Raw genomic sequence first — 17,974 nt, forward strand, 5'->3', positions numbered from 1 at the left:
GTGGTCGTTTTTTTTTTTTTTTTTTTGTACCGGGGATCAAACTCGGGTCCTTTCACTTATGAAGCAGGTGGTGGAACCACTGAGCTGAATCCCTGGCCCTTCTTTCTCTCTTGTTCCATCTTTCCTCCTCCTCCCTTTTCCCCTTCTCATTTAGACATTTTCTTCCAATTTCCCAATGCCTGCTGTAAAATTTAGTCCTTATTTCCGTGTTTAGTTTCTCACACCAGAGAAACAATGCAGTTTTTAAACATGTGTGTTTGATTTATTTCACTTAAGAGTATGGTCTCAGGGTGCACCCGTTTAGCTATAAATGTCTCAAGTCCTTCTTTATGACAGAATAGTACTCCACTGTATAAAAAAACCACAGCTCTATCCATTTATCGAATGATGGGTATTGGGCTGTTTCCAAGGTTTAGGTATTACAAATTGTGCCACTATAGACATGGGTATGCATATATCACTGTGTTATGATGCTTTTAATTCTTTTTTTTTTTCTTGTACCAGGGATAGGCGCAGTGTCACTGAGCTACATCCCTGGCCTGATGCTTTAAATTCTTTTGGGAAGATACCAAGAAGGGGAATATCTAGGTCAAATGGAACCTCCAGTTTCAGTTGTTTGAGGAATCTCCATGTTGATTTTCACAGTCCTTACACCAGACTGCGCTCCCACCAACAGTAGATAAGAGAAGGGTTCCTCTTTCCCCACAGCCCCTCTAGCATTTGTTAGTTTGATTTCTTGACAGCAGTCATCCTTGCTGGAGTGCGATGGAATCTCAGTGTTCTTTTAATTTGCATTTCTCAAATGACCAGTGAAGTTGAATGTATTTTCATATATTTATTTGAAATCTTTTCTTCTTCATCTGAGATGTGTCTGTTCATTCCAGATGCCTATTTTTGGAATGGGTCTTTAAATTTAAGGAGTCTGCTTTTTTTTTTTTTAATTTTGAGTTCTTTACATATTCTAGCTATCAGTCCTTTGTCTGAAGGACAGTTGGCAAAAATTTCTTCCCACACTGTGGGATGTCTTTGCACTCTGTCGATTGTTTCTCTTGCTGTGCAAAAGCTTTTTGATAAGATGAGATCCCAGTTACTGATTCTTTATGATTCATATGTCTCAATACTAGGTGACTTGGACCACAGGTCAAATATGCATGGCTATCTCATGCATGACCGGAGCATTGGTACCACCAGTGGTACAAGATGCCCAATGGGACAGTCATGCATGCACCACCAGTATAGTCCAGGCTGGTAAGACCGTATTAAAGCTTACTTAGTCTCTAGAGACAAAGAAAAGTTATAATTACTCCTAAAATGGTACGACTATCCTGTGGAGAAACAGAGTACACTAATTCCCAATGTAGTTTCCCACTGACTTGAATAACAGCATGGTAATACCAGGAGGAGCTCTGAAAGATCGCGTGTACTCCAAGGGGATTCTTCCTTTCTATGTTGTGGAGTAATAGTTCAACCTCTCCTTGATAACCTGGGTCGATCACCCCTGTGAACACCCTAACTCCCTTTTCAGCTTGTTCACTCAGAGGCACGAGGAGCCCAAAGTGTAAGGGGGAAGTCAGAGTTTCCAGTACAGTGGAGTCATTGTCGTGTTTCCTGGTACGAGCCTTCCCCACTCTGGAACTAAGACTTGTAGGGCAGCGGAGCATAAGGTCACAGCAATTTGAAGCAGAAATTTTGCTAGTGGGTCACTAGGCATAATGGTGAGTGGTGCCATTCTTACTTCCACTCCCTCAACTTACAAATCCGGGTGATGGGAGCACAGCACCAGAAAGTGGACACTGACCCAAAGCATATACAGTTCAGCCTTCGAGGAACCCTGTCCCAGCCCTACAAGGGGTTTCCCCCAGCTGGCACTGCAACTGCATCTTCACAAGGTCACTCCAGCTTTGTGTCGGTCCAGCTGTTTCTGGATGGTGAGGGGCACGGTAAGACCAGTGAATTCCATGAGCGTGAGGCCATTGCCTCAGTTCTCTGGTGAAGAAATGTGTCCCTTCTTCAGAAGAGGTGTTGTGTGAAATACCACGATACTGGATACAGCATTCTGTAAGTCCACGGACGGGGTTCTAGCAGGAGAAGCATCACCCAGGATAAGCGTCTGTGCCAGTAGCGACAAAGCACTGCACTTTTCATGATGGAAGCAGCCTGCCACCAGCTCACAGGCTGCTGCCCAGATTATATCGAGGGACTCACTGTTGGTCTCTGCTGCTGGCACACTGGGCCTTGAGCAGTGGCTGTAGCCAGGTCAGCCTTGGCGAGTGGGAACCCTGTTCTTGAGCCCGGGCATAACCTCCATCCCTGACACGATGGCCTGTTTGTTCATGAGCCCACGAGCAGTGACATGGGTGGCTGAAGAAAAAGGTTGACTGCTCTCCACAGAATGGGTCATCCTATCCACTTGACTATTACAGTCCTTTCCTGTTGGGGACACTTTTTGGTGAGCATTTATGTGGGATTCACATGTATTTACGTTGCTTGCCCATACGGAGAGGTGTACCCACATACCTCTTCCGCCAATACCCTTGTCACTAATTTTCTAGTCACGTTCCTTCCAAGTCACTGACCACCTGGCCAGACCATTAGCTGTAGACCATGTTCCAGGACATAGCTGCCTATCTGGTCATTTTTTTCTTGCAGGCAAAATGCAAAACACCAGGTGCGCTGCTGGAGGTTCTGCCCTGTGTGAAGAATTCCCTTCACCACTGTCCATGAGGGATTTCCTGGAAAGGGACTGTAATGCTGCAGCTGACCGCTCATGAGTGGTGCCTGCATCACGTGCAGAACCATCTGTAAATCAGGTCTTTGTCTTCTTTTCCTCTGTCAGCTGACGATATAGAGCGCCCCATGAGGCCACAGGTGACTGCTGGGAGACAAGGCGATACAGCAGGAGTAGGAACCATGGTCATTTAGGCAACTTCTTCGTGTAAGTTACTTGTACCCTCTGGACCTGCTCTGGCTTGATCATGTATATGCAGCTTCCATTTAATGATGTTTTATTGCTGGGAACATCCAACTTTATGCTTTGGTGGATCAGATGATACTCAGCTCATCCTGGGCAACGTAGGTCACACAGTAACTTGGTGTCCCATGGTCCAAGGAGGCCCATGGAGGGCAGTGGCAGGCCAGAAGCTGCTTTTCAAAGGGAGAGTAGTTGCCTTGTTATAAAAACGTCCCACTACGTCCTCTTCACTTGGTCCCATGAGCACAATATCATCAACGTATAATGCAGTAGTGAGACACTTTGTGGAGGAGAAAGATAAGATCACTGTGAACTAAGTTGTGACTGGGGCTAGAGAGTCAACATAATCCTGAGGTAGGACGGTGAAGGCATACGGCTGTGGTGGGCCTTAGGATAGGCATGAAGAAGGCATTTGCCAAATCAAGAGCTGTATACCAGGTGCCAGGTATGTGTTAATCTTCTCAAGCAAGGAAACCACATCTGGTGCAGCAGCGGCAACTGGAATCACCATTTGGCTGAGTTTATAGTAATCCACTGTAAATCTCTGAGATCCATCTTTTCAGGTCAAATAGGAGAATTAAACAGGGATGTGGTGGAAACCATCACCCCTGCATCCTTCAAGTTCTTGATGGTGGTACTAACCTCGGCATTTCCTCAAGGGATGTGCTCCTGTTTTGGGTTTACTATTTTCCCAGGCAGCTAATGGTTTCCAGCTGCTGTGCCTCTTCAGAATGTGCTGCGTTCTCTCTCCACAGCCAGGTGAGGTGTGCCCCTATTCAGTTAATACCACTTTATTGGGTAAAACAGTGCTCCCGTGTGGTCAGGAACCTTCCACTCACCCCCACCTTCATCCAGATGCCTGTTTCGGTGACATTTTCCAGAATCTTCTCCCTGGCCCTGTGCCTTTGAGCCAGAATCCCCTCACAGAAAGCATCCTCCCTGTCTGGAGGTTCAGCCACTGAGATCTCCAGCGCACAGAATCACATTCAGAACAAGTGGTCAGCAGGTCATAAGGACTTTGACAAAGAGTATCTACTAATCCGGAATAGGAGTGAAAGCCACCTACTGACCTAACATATAACTTCCTAAGACTCAGAGGCTCTGAGATGCCAATGAAATGATACTTAAAGTAGGCCAAAATCCCTCAGTGTAGGGTGCTTTTTCTGAAAAGAGTATTTCATTTCTAAGCTTAATCCTCTTTCCTTTTCCTGACTCCACAGCCTGTATATTCCATGGAGCTGGTATATTATTCTGAGTCAGTTGATTTCATTCAGAGACAATTCTCATTGAACTGTGTGGGTGAGGACACCCAGGAGAAGACTTTCTTCCAACGTCTAGGAAGGAATGGGTGATGGGAACTCACATCTGTCAGTCTGCTGACCTTTGTCCATCCTAAGTCGTCCAAGACAGAAGTCCCAGGAAGGCAGCAGGAACAGGGGTACAAAGGTGGGCATGAAGGGGCAAGAACGTGGCCGGGCCTGATTCTTCTTGGGATCCAGAAGAGACTCCTCCCCGTCAGGAGGCTGGCGAGACACTGTGGGCCTCGGTACTGGTGTCCCAGGCACAAGAGCACGGGCAAGAAGCATGAAACTTAGCACGAACTGGCCAGTGGGAAACTGAGTGCTTTGCAGGCAGGAGGGCCCCGAGGTTCTGTGTCAGTCAGTTACAGCTGGGAACATATACCCGTATGTATATGCGCACACACATATAAAGGCTGGCTCTTAATTTCATCTCTGAGTCTGTTTTTTCCAGATCATTTGACCAATTTCCTTTCATTACATCTTGGAGCACATGCAGAACTGATCCACTAAGTTGAAAATGTGAAAGTCAAAATGGCAATTTTAGAAAAAGAACACGAATTGAACGGGACAGATCAGAATATCTACTCTTTAATGATAAATATTGTCCCGCTAAGATTTTCTTTTACCTACACACAGAGATATCTATGTATAGAACAACAATGAGTATACAATATATTTTATGGTAAGCAATGTTTGAAAAATGACTGCAGTGGATATTTGAAAAAAATTATTAATATTTAAAGGAACAGTTTGCAGCCGTGGATCGAGATCGGCAGTAGAGAGCTTGCCTAGCACACACAAGGTGCTAGGCAAATAAAAAAAAAAGATGAAATAAGAAATGTGAAAAAACAACTGAATTTAGAGCAAACCAAAGGATAGTTATGGGAAATTTGTCCTTTGTTTCCTAGTTATGAAATACAAGTACTCTGGTGTTACACATCTGTCAAACAGATGACTTTTCAAAATTGAGAATTTTATGGAAATGCACTGTGAAAATAAGTGTGAAAGTGCACAGCAAGCCCAAAGAGGCCAACATAAGTGCAAAGCAGCAGAATTCCAAGGAGACAAACTCTCTGGGGAGTCCTCTCGGCTTAGAATCAAAGCTACACGCTCAGCAACTCTTCTGGAAAGAGGACCCAGCGCTCCAACACTTTAAACCTGTTAAACTGTGGAAAACGTACAAGTTACTTGTGTTCCCCCAGAAGTCTAAACGAATTCTGCTACTATTAATTATTCTTTTTCTTATCATGAGTGGGGAAAAATAAAGATATCTCTGCAGTTTGCAACCATGTCTTTATAAAAAAGACTACTTAGTGTTTCTTCTCCATTTGGAATCCTGCATGCATAATTTTTCAGGGCTTGTTCTGAGTCTGACAAGAATGTCTGTTTTCTGTCACGTTTCATCACAGCATTCAATAGCTAAAATGACTTTTCCCAGCGCCATCGTGGTCTGGCGAGTGGAAATACCAAATCTGGTCACTAGGTGGCGAGGCAGACCTGAAGAACCACCTCCGGGCTGGAAGGAGCCAAAGGAGCCAGCAGCCCTTCCCCAAGCAAGGACAGGGCACTTCGGCTTAGCTTAGTCATGCAGTGCGTGGAGGATCTCACACAGGGTCAACAGAGCTTCACAATCAAAAGTGTCTTTAAAGGGAATCAAAGCTGTGAACTTAGCTCTTGGTATTCGTTTCAGGCTTCAAGGAGAAAAGTTGTTACCTAATATGGTAGAATTGCTCTTGTGCACAAAACATTTCCGGATGTTAAAAGTGGAATAAAATTCTATTAAAAAAAAAAAAAAAGAGAAAGCCTGTTTTCAGAGAACGGATGCATCGTGCCGCCTCCCTGGTTACTGCCTGTGGTAAGTTTTCATTTGATTTGACAACAGAAATGTGAAACGGTTGCAAAAGGTCTTGTGTTGGTACTGCTTATGCGTGGTACTTGCTGGTGAAATGACACGGCTTTACCTTAGAAACAAAAATTTACATTGGCCTAATGATTGTCTGCATTAGCACTTTCCAGGCGTGACACCTTTTGATATCAGAATTTGCCGAGAAATAACATGAAGCAAAAAGCAAAGTGAGTGGTTCTTTTTAAGCATTAGTACGATTCCTTTACCCACAGGGAAGCCCAGTTACCGTCCCTGAAATTACCATCTTCTAAGTGGAGAAGGAAAACGTATAGCTGGATGCTGTCTGCAAAAAACCTTCACAATCTAAGATACCTATTATTTTCAACATTCTGAAGCTGTATTTATTATTTACTTTCATTATTGTGCTTTTGCAATTCAAGATAAAGAACAATGCTTTTAAGCACCAGTTGGGCTAATACACCTATGAAAATAATTCTGCCTAAAAGTTTCCCAGCGAAGACTATTTCTGATATGTCAGCTTTTACGTACTGAAAGGACACCTGGTGAAGGAAGTTCTTTTGGCCTAATGTTCACGTTTTTGCGATTAATTTAAATTAGACTCATTAGGATTTTTTTCAAGGTCCACATTTATCAGAATCTTTATTTTTGTATCTGGACGTGTTCCACACATCTTATTTCCTTTCCAACTTTGGCCTATTTGCATGCCTCGACACGTACACGTCCGTGCAACAGTAAGTTCGCAAAGGTAGCAGAAGCAGTGTTGCCAGCCCTACCTCGGCGGATTAGAATCAGGGAACGCGCCCGACTCCACACATGAGCACATCCCCTAAGCTCTCTGGTCCTGCTTCCTCATCTATAAAGTGGGATTATAATCCTTGAGGATTAGGTAGAATGTGCAGAAAGTATCCAGTACAGCCTACCTGGGCCATAGTACTGTAGTTTCTTAAAGATGGCAACATCAATTTAATAATTATCTCTGATTGGTTGATTGCCTTTTCCATGCCCAATGAGAGCTAACTGGTGTTGAGTGTAGAGTGGCAGTTCTCAGCCTCTGGGAATTCTTGGCAATGTCTGGATCTAGTATTTCTCTTGCCACGTTGTTGAGAGAATGCATTCTTGGCATCTAGTGGGTAGATGTCACGCGTGCTGCTAGGCATCCTTGAACACCCAGGATAGCTCCCCACAAAAATATCTGGCCCAAGATGTCACCAGAGCTGAGGCTGAGAAACCCTGGTACAAAGAGATATAATAGAGGTCCAGAAAAAGGGTGCATTTTGCTTGCCAGGACATTTCCTGATACTGATTAATGGGGAAAAACTCTAAGTCTCTTCAAGAACCAGGTCTCACTTAACTTCTCTGGGCACCGGTCTTCAGTCTCCACAGGGTGTGTCTCATAGCCATGCATCCAACTCTCTAGCCCTTATTTCAGATAGCAGATATGACTGAACGCTTCCTGCAGGCCTTAGACTGGGGATTCGGTTCTTATTCTCAAAGAACCATTTCTTGGTGACACCATTAATTAAGTAAAATAATTGCAACAGAAATGTGGATAATCAGCTCTGTAAGAGTTGGTGGGGAGGGAGGAAAGAAAAGGATATTGTACAACTCTTCAGGAATAAGACTCCAAGTGGGCCAGGCAGAAAAGGGAGAGCACAGCATTCAAAATAGAGGGAGGAGCGTGTGCAAAGTTGACTCACCAGTGTTCCCAGTGTGTCCCACACATGTTCCTATTAGAGCACAAAGCATTCCAGTGAGTGCCCCCAACCCCAGGCCACCACTGTAGGGAAGGCTCCATATTCTTCTACCCAACATTTTGCTCTGAGATGAGCACACTTTCTTTCCAACAGCAGACCCAGAACTGTTGCCTATTCTCTGTTCTTACTTAGAGTGAGGTTGTTAGACTCTAGGCAGGAGACCTACGATAAAAGGGCTCAGAAAGGTACAAGTAGAAATGAGGTGAAGGGCGGTCACTTGCAGGGACTGGGATCCAGGGGCCAAGTGCTCAGAGGTAGCATGTAGAAAGCCGGTATAGCAAGGAAGATGTGTCCTCAAAACCATGGCGGCACTTAGAGGGACCGACCCAGGGGAAGAAAGAATTTGGTAGACTCCATGTCTCAGTGCAGGAAGGAGGTCCAGCCAGGAGGGAGGAGCATCCCTACCTAACAGGATGGGGGCTGGGACTGCTGCCCAGAGAAAGCAAATCCACAGTCTTCTCCAGTGTGACGTCTCCTCTGGTGACAGATACAGCGCAACCAGAGGCCCCTGAGACAACCAAGTGGCACTTAGTATAAAGCGATTCTGCAGTTGTTCTTTGCTGCCCCTGACTTCACTGTGAAGGGCACAGATTTTAGACTTATAAACCTGCAGGAGTTGCAGGGTGGAGGGTTATGCAAGATTTTCAAGAGCCTGGGGTCAAGTCCTGGTTCACCACTTCTGAGCCGTGAGACTTGAGCCCAGTTATCAAATCTCTGGGGACTATCAAAGTTCACATGAGAAAATTAGGAACAGCAACGCGCATGGCTGCTTCCAAATCTGAGTCCCCACGACTGAAGTAAGGTGGCTCATCAGCAGATAAAGTGTTTGGAGGATCAATATTTGATGCATATAGTTTTACTAATAATATTCCATTTTTCTACAGAAGCAAACAGGCAAAAAGAAAAAGTGTGGTTCCACAAAGGAAGCACTCAGTAGGGTGAAAACAGAGCCTACAAAATGAGAGGAAGTTTTTGCTAGTTGCTCTTCAAATAGAGAAGTAATATCTAGAACATAGAAAGAATACAAAAAATTAACTCCCCCCCACAACAAATGACCCATTTAAATAAAGGGCAAATAAACTGAATACAGATTTCTAAAAAGAAAAAAAAAAAGAAGCTCAAATAAGTACATGAAGAAATGTTCTACTTCTTTAGCCATTAGGGAAATGTAAGTCAAAACAACTCTAAGATTTCATCTTACTCCAGCTAGAATGGTTATGCAGCATCAAAAACCAACAAAACAAAACAAAAAACCCAACCAATTCTGATGAGGTTGTAGGGAAATGGAACCTTTCTACAATATTGGTAGAAATATAAACTGGTGCAATCACTATGGAAATCATTCTTCCAAGGGCTAAAAATCTAAATTCCATCTGACGAGCTATACCTCCCCTCGGTATATTTCTGAAAGGATTAATGACATCATACTCTAGTGATGTATACACACTCATGTTTACAGCAGCACAATTCACAATAGCTAAACTGTGGAAAGAGCCTAGAAGGCCATCAAATGTGTATGGGTAAAGAAACTGTAGTATATATGGAATATATAAATAGAATATTATTCAGCCCAGAAGAATGAAATCATGTCATTTGCAGGAAAATGGATGGAAATTGAGACCATCGTACTAAACAAAATAAGCTAAACTCAGAAAGTTAAGTATCACGCACTTTCTTTCATATGAGAAACCTAAAATATAAATACATAAGTGATAAAAAAATAAAGGCAAGATGATGGGGCCCTAGAAGACAGATTCTTAGAGATACGGAAGGGAAAAGGGACGTGGGGAGAAGGGAGAGTATAAGGACTGAAAATGAGGAGCACATACCGTATGGGTGCACCAGTTCCCCAGACAAACATCACCGTTCTGTAATACAAACGTGCACTAATTACAAAATGTTTTTCTCCTCAACAACACGAAAGCACAAAACCTCCTCGATCAAAATAAATTCTGTGAAGGAGAAGAGGGAGAAATGCAGGAGGGGGAGAAAGGGATCGAAGACGAGGTGGAAAAACCCCACCAGGAGCAGGAAAAACTGGACAGGATGCTCAGCAAGGAATTTTCTACACGGCTAAGAGATTAAAAGTTATTGTGAGAAGGACAGGAAGTCATGGAAATGAAAGCAAGATACTGCAACTTTATTTGGATTTCTATTGTCCTTTAGGGGCAGACTTTCTAAGTCCTTTTCCATGTTTTAAAGACAAACATCATGATGACCTTAGGACATTGAGGTTTGACCCCATCATTTCCCTTACCATTGCCACCAGTAACCCTGTCCTTCAACGAGTCAGGCAGTGTTGTCGATGACATGCAAAGACTGGCTCATGGAATCCTCACAGTAACCACGGGAATTGTTAGGGCCTCCACTCGCATCCTTAAGAAAATGGTTGCACCATTGACTAAAAGACTTATCCCAAGCCACAAGCTCACCGCAAATGCAAATGCAGGACCTCCCGCTGGTGGGCTGGCTCCACAGGTCGCACCCGTGCTCAGCCTCGCAAGATCTGTCACGGACACGCAAACATTTCAATCAATACCCAAGTTTATAAAGTAGAGACTCAGCCCTCTTGCCCTTGCTTCTGTCATTCCCATGCCCTAGAGGTAACTTCTAGTTACAGTTTACTTAGTAAGTAAATATTTGTTAGATGAATGGGTATGTTCTTCCAAAACTCGTTCTTCTGCAAAATTATATATGTGTATGTTTAAGCACTTAGTATGTGCCAGGCAGTGTTGTGTTTGTACATAATTAAGTCACGGAAGCCTCACCCCAGTACTGTGAGTGGAATCAAGCTGAATCACCTAACATTTGTATCCAATCACCCATCTGGATTACGTTTTCTAACTTGTCTTTTTTTCGATTTTCTTTATTTGACAGCATATTATGGACATTATTCTCATTTGATGTAAATGAGTCTTTATGTCACGCATGCTTTAAGAGGAACCCCAGAGCACAGGAGGGCACTGTCTGGGAGATGGTAGCTGGCACTTTCTGTCCGTGGCTCAAACACAATATCCAGAGCAAGAGAGCGCGTGAGACACTGTGCTCGCTGAGGACTCTTAATGAAATGTCGCAGAGCTCAGCATCAGTGAGGCCAACACAAGTCTCTAGGATTCTTCCAAAAATAAAAGAGCTGGTTTCCGCCTCTGCAGTTCTGGCAACATGTTGGAAAAAGTTAAAGCTCTATGTCTTAGGGTGCTTAGGGTAGTTATCAACTATCTGGCCCCCATATCACACAACTGAACAGAAAAATCAGATAAATGAATAGATCAAAAGAATTCTGCAGAAGCACACTATAGATTAGGAGCAAACTCCAAGGGTTTTTGTAGGTTTTGATGAAAATATAAAATGTAAATTAAACTCCATAAATTGGCTATACAAGCATAAATGATGATGATTTCACTTGGTCTTAGCCAAAAGGCCGAGAAGTGATAATGATGACTATTTTATTGCAAATGCTACCTGTTAAAACAAAACAGTACAGAAACTGTGAGAATCAGAATAAAATAATAATAAAATGTATATTTTGGCAGTGCACGGACAATTAAACATTAGAAAACAATGATCCCTTGTTTTGAATTTCCTGAAAGCAAATGGAAACTAGAGCTCATATCACTATGAATTCTGGCTCTATGGGATTAAAAACAAAGCAACAAAGGAATAAAGTCAAACCAGTCAAACAAAACAGCATGAATCTTGACTCTGAAACATGAGACGAATAAGATAGAAAAATTAAACACTTAACGTTTAAAATCAATACAGGTAGATTTATTCAGACAGAAGTTATGAAATTACACTGAGGTTTACAAATAAAAACAAACAAAAATAACTGCGGGTTGAACGTTGAATTATTTTTAGAAGTCCGCGTCAAATCGTGCGCCTCTTAGGCTCTGCACGGGGACCTTGGCACAGAAGGACTTGGCCCTGGTTTGTCTGATGGATGATTTCTTGCTTCCGTCCTCCCTGAGTCAGGCAGTGGCGTACACAGTACATACGCTGGCTGCAAGTGGGTAGGTATGGAGCCAGGCACATCTAAGTTATCTGCCTTCACCTTCTACAGCTTGTCTCTCTCTTTCCTGGGACACTCTACCTAAAACGTGGAATAAAATCTCCTTTATAGCAAACATTTTTAACTACAGTGTATCTTACTGCTAATAGTCAGCAAATACGCGTAGAGTTAATATACTGCAAAGGAGCGGCCATCTTCTCGGATGGAATTCTTCCTGGAATTGCCAGCCGCCATACGTGGAGAAATCCATGGTGCCAGTGAAGGATTCCACATGGCACTGTACGGTATCTGAGACGCCACGTACCAGGCAGGGTGCTGGGCACAGTGTTGTATTTCAGGGCATATGATATTGACCCACGCTTTGGCCAACTCTATGACTGGCAATGCCCACCATGTAATGAGTGTCTACTATGATATCTATAGTCACCGAATTGAATCCTCTTAATAACTGGGGGGCAAATAGTGTTCTCAGCATTTCATGTGTCAGGAAACTGAGGTTCAGAAGAGTCAAGAAGAAACTTGCCCTTGGCACATTCAACTAAATAAGTAGCTGTGGTAGGATATGGATGGGGAATGTCAGACTCAAAAGCTCATTGCTGACATACCCCTTTAACCTAAGCAACAGCGAAGGCCCCTTGTAGCTGCCATTAACCACGTGATCATTGCTACCTCCATACATGGCCAGTTCTAGAATCCATACAGATTTGGCTCTTTCCTCTGTGACAGCTGAGCCAGGAAATGAGTTAGGAGAAAACTGAAGACAAAAGGCCTTTCCTGAAGTGAAATCTAAACTCCTGGAGGTAAGCAGCTCCCTTCTCACTTGCCTCCATCTTTGTGGTGATTGTGCTCCATGCTCTCTGGAGAGCCTGCCATTCAAACTGGTTAAGTTCTTGGTGAGGCATAGATTCAGGCCCAGCCATCCCTGCGCAGCACAGCAGCCCAGGGCAGACGGGGTGAAGTGCTGAAGAGCGAGGACACGGACCTGCTCACAGTCCCAGCTGAGCTGCTCGTACAGACCCCAGGAGGCTGGAGCTGCAGACGGAGATGAACCGAGCCCTTTGAGCAGGTGTTAACTGATGGAGGAAGCAGCACTTACCCTTGCTTTCCTTTCCTTGACCTTAGCAAAGCTGCAGGGCTGGGTGGGGGAAGCTCTCGATGAAACTTATTAACACATTACTGGTCCCCTGGGTGAAGACGCTGACACTCGCATGCGCACTGATAGAGTGCTGTGTGACTCTGCCTCACCCCGTGTGTCTTTTCCATTATCATTCTTACTGACACGCGTGTTGGTGTCAGCGTGCGCTCATCCAGTGACCGTCAGCACTCCCTTCTAAAATGGCCACTTCAGACATAAAAACAGGCTCTGAGAGCAAAGGCTTTTATTCAGAGTTATATTTCAGAATATTCCCATCAGGGGCGAATACAGACTTCGTGGAGGCTGAAGCTTATAGAATTTTGCTGAGCGCCCTCTATGAAAATGAAAACTAAGCACACAAAATGCCATCGCTTTCTTCTTCTCCTTGAAGTTTTCGTTTTATTAGCTTCACAAGTAACGATTCTACTTCTGATTTCAATACAAATCTAGGTGACACAGGTACGGTTGAGATCCTGGAAGTTTAAAAAATTCTGTATATAGTTGTGGTTTTTCTATAAAATGGAATATTACTCAGCCATAAAGAGCGAGAGAATAGATTCATTCATAGGAAAATGGATACATATTGAAGATATACTCCTAAGTGAAATAAATAAGTCCCACATGTGTAAATACCAAATAGTTTCCCTGGTGTGAATATTCTGCAACAATGCATAAGATTCTAATAAGATTACTGACATTTAGAAATGGGAGGAAAGGAGCTAAAGGTGTAGGGAAGGTGTGATACGTAGGGGAAGAACAAAAAGGGAAAAGAAAAAAATGTGAGAGAATGAAAAGATGAAAATAAAGTGTTTGTAGATGGGGAGGGGAGGAGGGGGTGAAGGGAGGGCAGAGGTAAGGGGAAAAAATGAGAATCAAGACTTGCCATGTAAAGGTACATGATCCCAACAATGAATGTAACTGTACTGTATCCCTAAATGTACCAATAAACTCAATAAAAAAAAATTCTGTATATAACTAAGAGACTAAAGACACGTGGATTCATAAAGTAGAGGTAATGCAATTCTTCCACAAAAATATGTCCCCACAAACAGACGCAAATACAAGCTGGAAATAGTGATGCCCCGAGGAGGGAAATTCAGAAGCAGTGCACTCCAACGAATTAGGTTTCTGAAGGTCTAATTAGTTTTTAAAATTGTTTGAGGACCCACGTGTTTTCACTGTATGCCATCAAATCATCATGGAAAAAAGGCGAAGAAGAGTGGATTCCTTTTGCTGCCAACGTGGTACTGATACACGGTGTGAAGTAAGAGGGGTTCATGTGTAAACGTGAGGAACGTGAGCTGTGTCACACAGCAGTCGTTGAATGGGACAAGTTCAGGACCACAAGTAAACCTCACATTTGGGGGAAGGGCATTCGCTTTTCTGAGTAGGAGAGAGGATAATGAAGAGTCCGGTTTGATAAGATCACATGTTAAAGCAATGCCCCTGGGAGGTTGCTCTCTCTGTTTCTGGAACAAGGTATCCCACAGAAAGCCTGGTCATTCTCACTGAGAACCAGCTGGACCACAGTTAGCATACGTTGTGACAAATGCACCAGATCTAGCCGCGGGCAGGTGTCCACCACAATCCCTGAAGGAATGCGAGGTTCAGCCAACTTAAAATTCTTAATTAGAGATCCGCAAATGAATGCTAATGAAATTTTCACATGATATTAGATTTGCAACTATCATAAGCACAAGCAGACATATGGAAATCAATGGACCTGCCTGCAATTACACTATTTATTTAAAGAAGACCTCTGACCAGATGTTATGCTATCCATGGCCACTGAAGATAAAAGATGCACTGAAGGATTAAACTGATTCCAGGAAATATTTAAATAAGATATGATAATGAGACAGAAGAGCTGGCCTTGAGAAGATATCTCCATGGAAACGTCTATTTTTTTCCTCTCTGTGGTATTTTAAATTAGAATACATATCCATCAGGGCTGGAAACCCTAAGGGCACATACCCCAAAATAATATTATGGTCTTAGCACTTATCTCTTCTCATAGGATCTCTTTCTCTACTGGCCGTCCATGGCCGCCTAAAACTGTAGCCCAACACTTCGCTCTCTCATCAGCAAGGTCTGGGAGAGAATGAAATTCAAGTATCACACTCTACCTCAACAAGGGTCAGGAATCATTTTCTCAAAAGTGTCACCACCATGTGACTTAAACTGGTTTGAAATAGTCCATTTATAAGAGATTAAGGGAACAGTTTATGTAGCACTTAATATTTTAATAGAACTTGGTTGATCACTTAGAAATAGCTACAAGAACATTTACTTGTAAAAATGGCTTTGAGAGTACTTTCATTAGCAACCCCTATCAATGAGAAATCAGAGAGAGGTGTCCACTTGAGAGAGCATGTGAGGACAATGACTTAGGAAAAATGTTAACCCCGTGCATGTGGATCAGTTTCCTTCTTAGTGTAGGGTCACTTTCTACTCTATTAGAATGGCCAATTAGGGAGCTAGAGATTCCCTGTAGGACCTTTCTGGAAAAGCCACCCCAGATGCCAAGTTCAGAGAGGATGAATGGCTTAGTTATTGTACAGAGGGAGCACCAGGCAGATGTGCCCTCTGTTTAAAAATACGTTGCTGGGTATGTGTCTAAGAGCATCACTGGCGACAAAGTTGGTACCAAATACATTTATCTACTGCAAAAAGTTTACAGTGGGCTTTGGCACACAGACATGCAGTGACGTCCTCAGGATAGAAGAATGATCTCACACAACCACCCACAGGCCAGCAGATTCAGTTTCATGGTATATAGTATTTTAAGTTTCCTAGACCTGATTCCTTAAATGTAGTCCCTAGGATCTCAGCATCAGTTAGCGTCAATTGGTTACTCTTCAGACGTTGAAAGTTTGGGACTTCACTCCAGACCTTCTATCTCTGAAGTTCTGAGGCTCAGTCGGGCTCAGCAAATCTGTGTTTTCAAAAGCCTTTCAGGTGATTGGATGTGTGCAAAGCTTTCAGCACCACTGTCCTAGATGACTATCAAGAGTCTGGACCCTGAGCATCTTAGAGGTACTTTCAGTGTATCAGCTATTTTTTATTTCTTCTGAGCTGCCCGACTGTCATAATTTCTCAGTGTTCTCTAAAAATTATCTTCAGGCATTCTTCCTGGTTGCTTCCTCAACTCCAATTCTCACAGAGCAGAGTCTAGACAGCAGTTAGAGTGTTAGATCTTTGACAGTACGAAGGAAGCAAGAACGGTAGCACGGCACAAGTTATGTCCCCAAGACATCTCCTAAGTACGCATAGTGTGCTTGCTTCCTATCAGCCTTTCAAGAAGAATTCGCTGCTCATCTTTCTCACAAATTCCACATCTTGAGGTCTAGAGAGTTATTTTTAAGACGTCAAACCAAGTTTCTTTAGGAAGAGTTAACATTTTAACTCTATTAGCACCATATAACTGTGGGGTTTAATCTGCAGGTACATGTAGCAAAGTAACTGAAAGAACAAAGGATACTTCAAGATGCCTGTGATGATCTCTTTTTTTTTTTACTCTTCATCATCAATTTGCATAAGAACTTAAACCAGCCTTAGCAGGAGGTCTGTTAATGAGACTAAGCAGCACCGTCTTCACGTGTCGGTGTATTTGTTTCCTGTGGCCGCTGTAACAAATCATTCCAACCTGGTAGCTTTAAAATAACAGGAATTTATTCTCTCATAGTTCTTCTGGCAACCAAAAGTCCAAGATCAAGGTGTTTCCAGGGCCATCTTCCCTCCACACACACTCAGAGAATGCATTCCTTGCTTCTTCTGACGTCTAGCAGCACGTGACCAAATCTATCGAATCACTGCCTCTGTAGTCACACTGCCTCCTCCTCTTCCCTCTGCCCTGTGTCTCTGCTAAGAACACTTGTCGCTGGGTTTAGGGCTCAGACAGATAATCCAGGATGATTTCATTTCAAGCTCCTTCACTTAATTACATCTGCAAAAACTCATTTTCCAAAGAAGGGTGGGAGTTAGAATGAGGGTATATCTTTTTTTTTTGGGGGGTGAGAAGGGTCACCATTCAACCCAGTAAATCAGCAAAATGCAGAGCAGGCAAGTGCGGCTGCCCTTCAGAGAAGAGAATTTTTATCAAACTGGTGCTAAACTTTGTGGGTATTCATTGGTGAGTTTCTTTCTTTCTTTCTTTTTTTAATAAGGTAAATGTATTTTCATCAGAATGCTAGGTCAGTGTGTTTTAAAATTTGCATTAAAAACATTTTAAGAAGAGACATACACTATCCATAATGCTTAAATCAATGAATTAAAGGAAAATAAAACATGAGATTAGAAGTGGTTAGAAATACTTGTAAGAAGAGAAGCAGCAGAGAGCAGATGCAGAACATGGACATTTCCTTCTGAGCTCCTTAAAGTTTCAATTTCTTTAATTTATTCATATGCTCAAATAAGAATAGATTGTGCACATAATTTGCTCAAAGAAATAGCTGAACATAAACCCAGAACTAGACTCTGTGGGTTCAAAAACACGTGCTAATTTTGTGCCTTTGGGCAAGTTACTTGAGTCTCTGTGCCTTAGTTTCTTTATTGGTAAAACCCAGAGTAATTAGACTTGGATGTGGAGTTCTGAGGAGGAGTAAATGAATTAAGAAAGCACTTGGAATGCTCAGCACCTTACAAGCAAGTGTCACTTGCTGAATACACGACACAAATAAGCCAGGCTCTCTGAGAGTTCTTGGGATGATCATGAAAAACGAGTGCATTCCAGTAGAAAAGACAAAACTTCAAAAAGACAAACATAATGGCGACACTGAAAAGAAATAAATGGGGGGCTGGGGATTTAGCTCAGCGGTTCGGTGGTCTGCCTTGCAAGCGCAAGGACCCAAGTTCAATCCCCGGTACCAAAAAAAAAAAAAAAAAAAAAAAAAAAAAAAAAAAGAAAGAAATGGGGTGCAGAGTTAATGAATTGAAGG

General features: G+C 42.9%; 1 protein-coding gene across 2 annotated transcripts in view; it reads right to left on the reverse strand.

The window, feature by feature from the left end:
• Chrm3 (cholinergic receptor muscarinic 3) overlaps positions 1-17,974 on the reverse strand; it is a 441,472-nt gene that overhangs the window by 8,512 nt on the left and 414,986 nt on the right. Inside the window, exon 1 of one of the 2 annotated variants that reach the window (XM_033761838.1) lies at positions 9,723-9,743. The exons of the other annotated variant lie outside the window; for it this stretch is intronic. The gene's annotated coding sequence lies outside the window, so the exon portion shown is untranslated. Of the gene's footprint in view, positions 1-9,722; positions 9,744-17,974 lie in introns of those variants that run through there. 2 annotated transcript variants of the gene reach the window in all.

This window comes from Fukomys damarensis, unplaced genomic scaffold (genome assembly GCF_012274545.1).
Source record: "Fukomys damarensis isolate Sample0158 unplaced genomic scaffold, DMR_v1.0_HiC HiC_scaffold_10, whole genome shotgun sequence".
In the NCBI taxonomy this organism is placed as follows: Eukaryota; Metazoa; Chordata; class Mammalia; order Rodentia; family Bathyergidae; genus Fukomys; species Fukomys damarensis.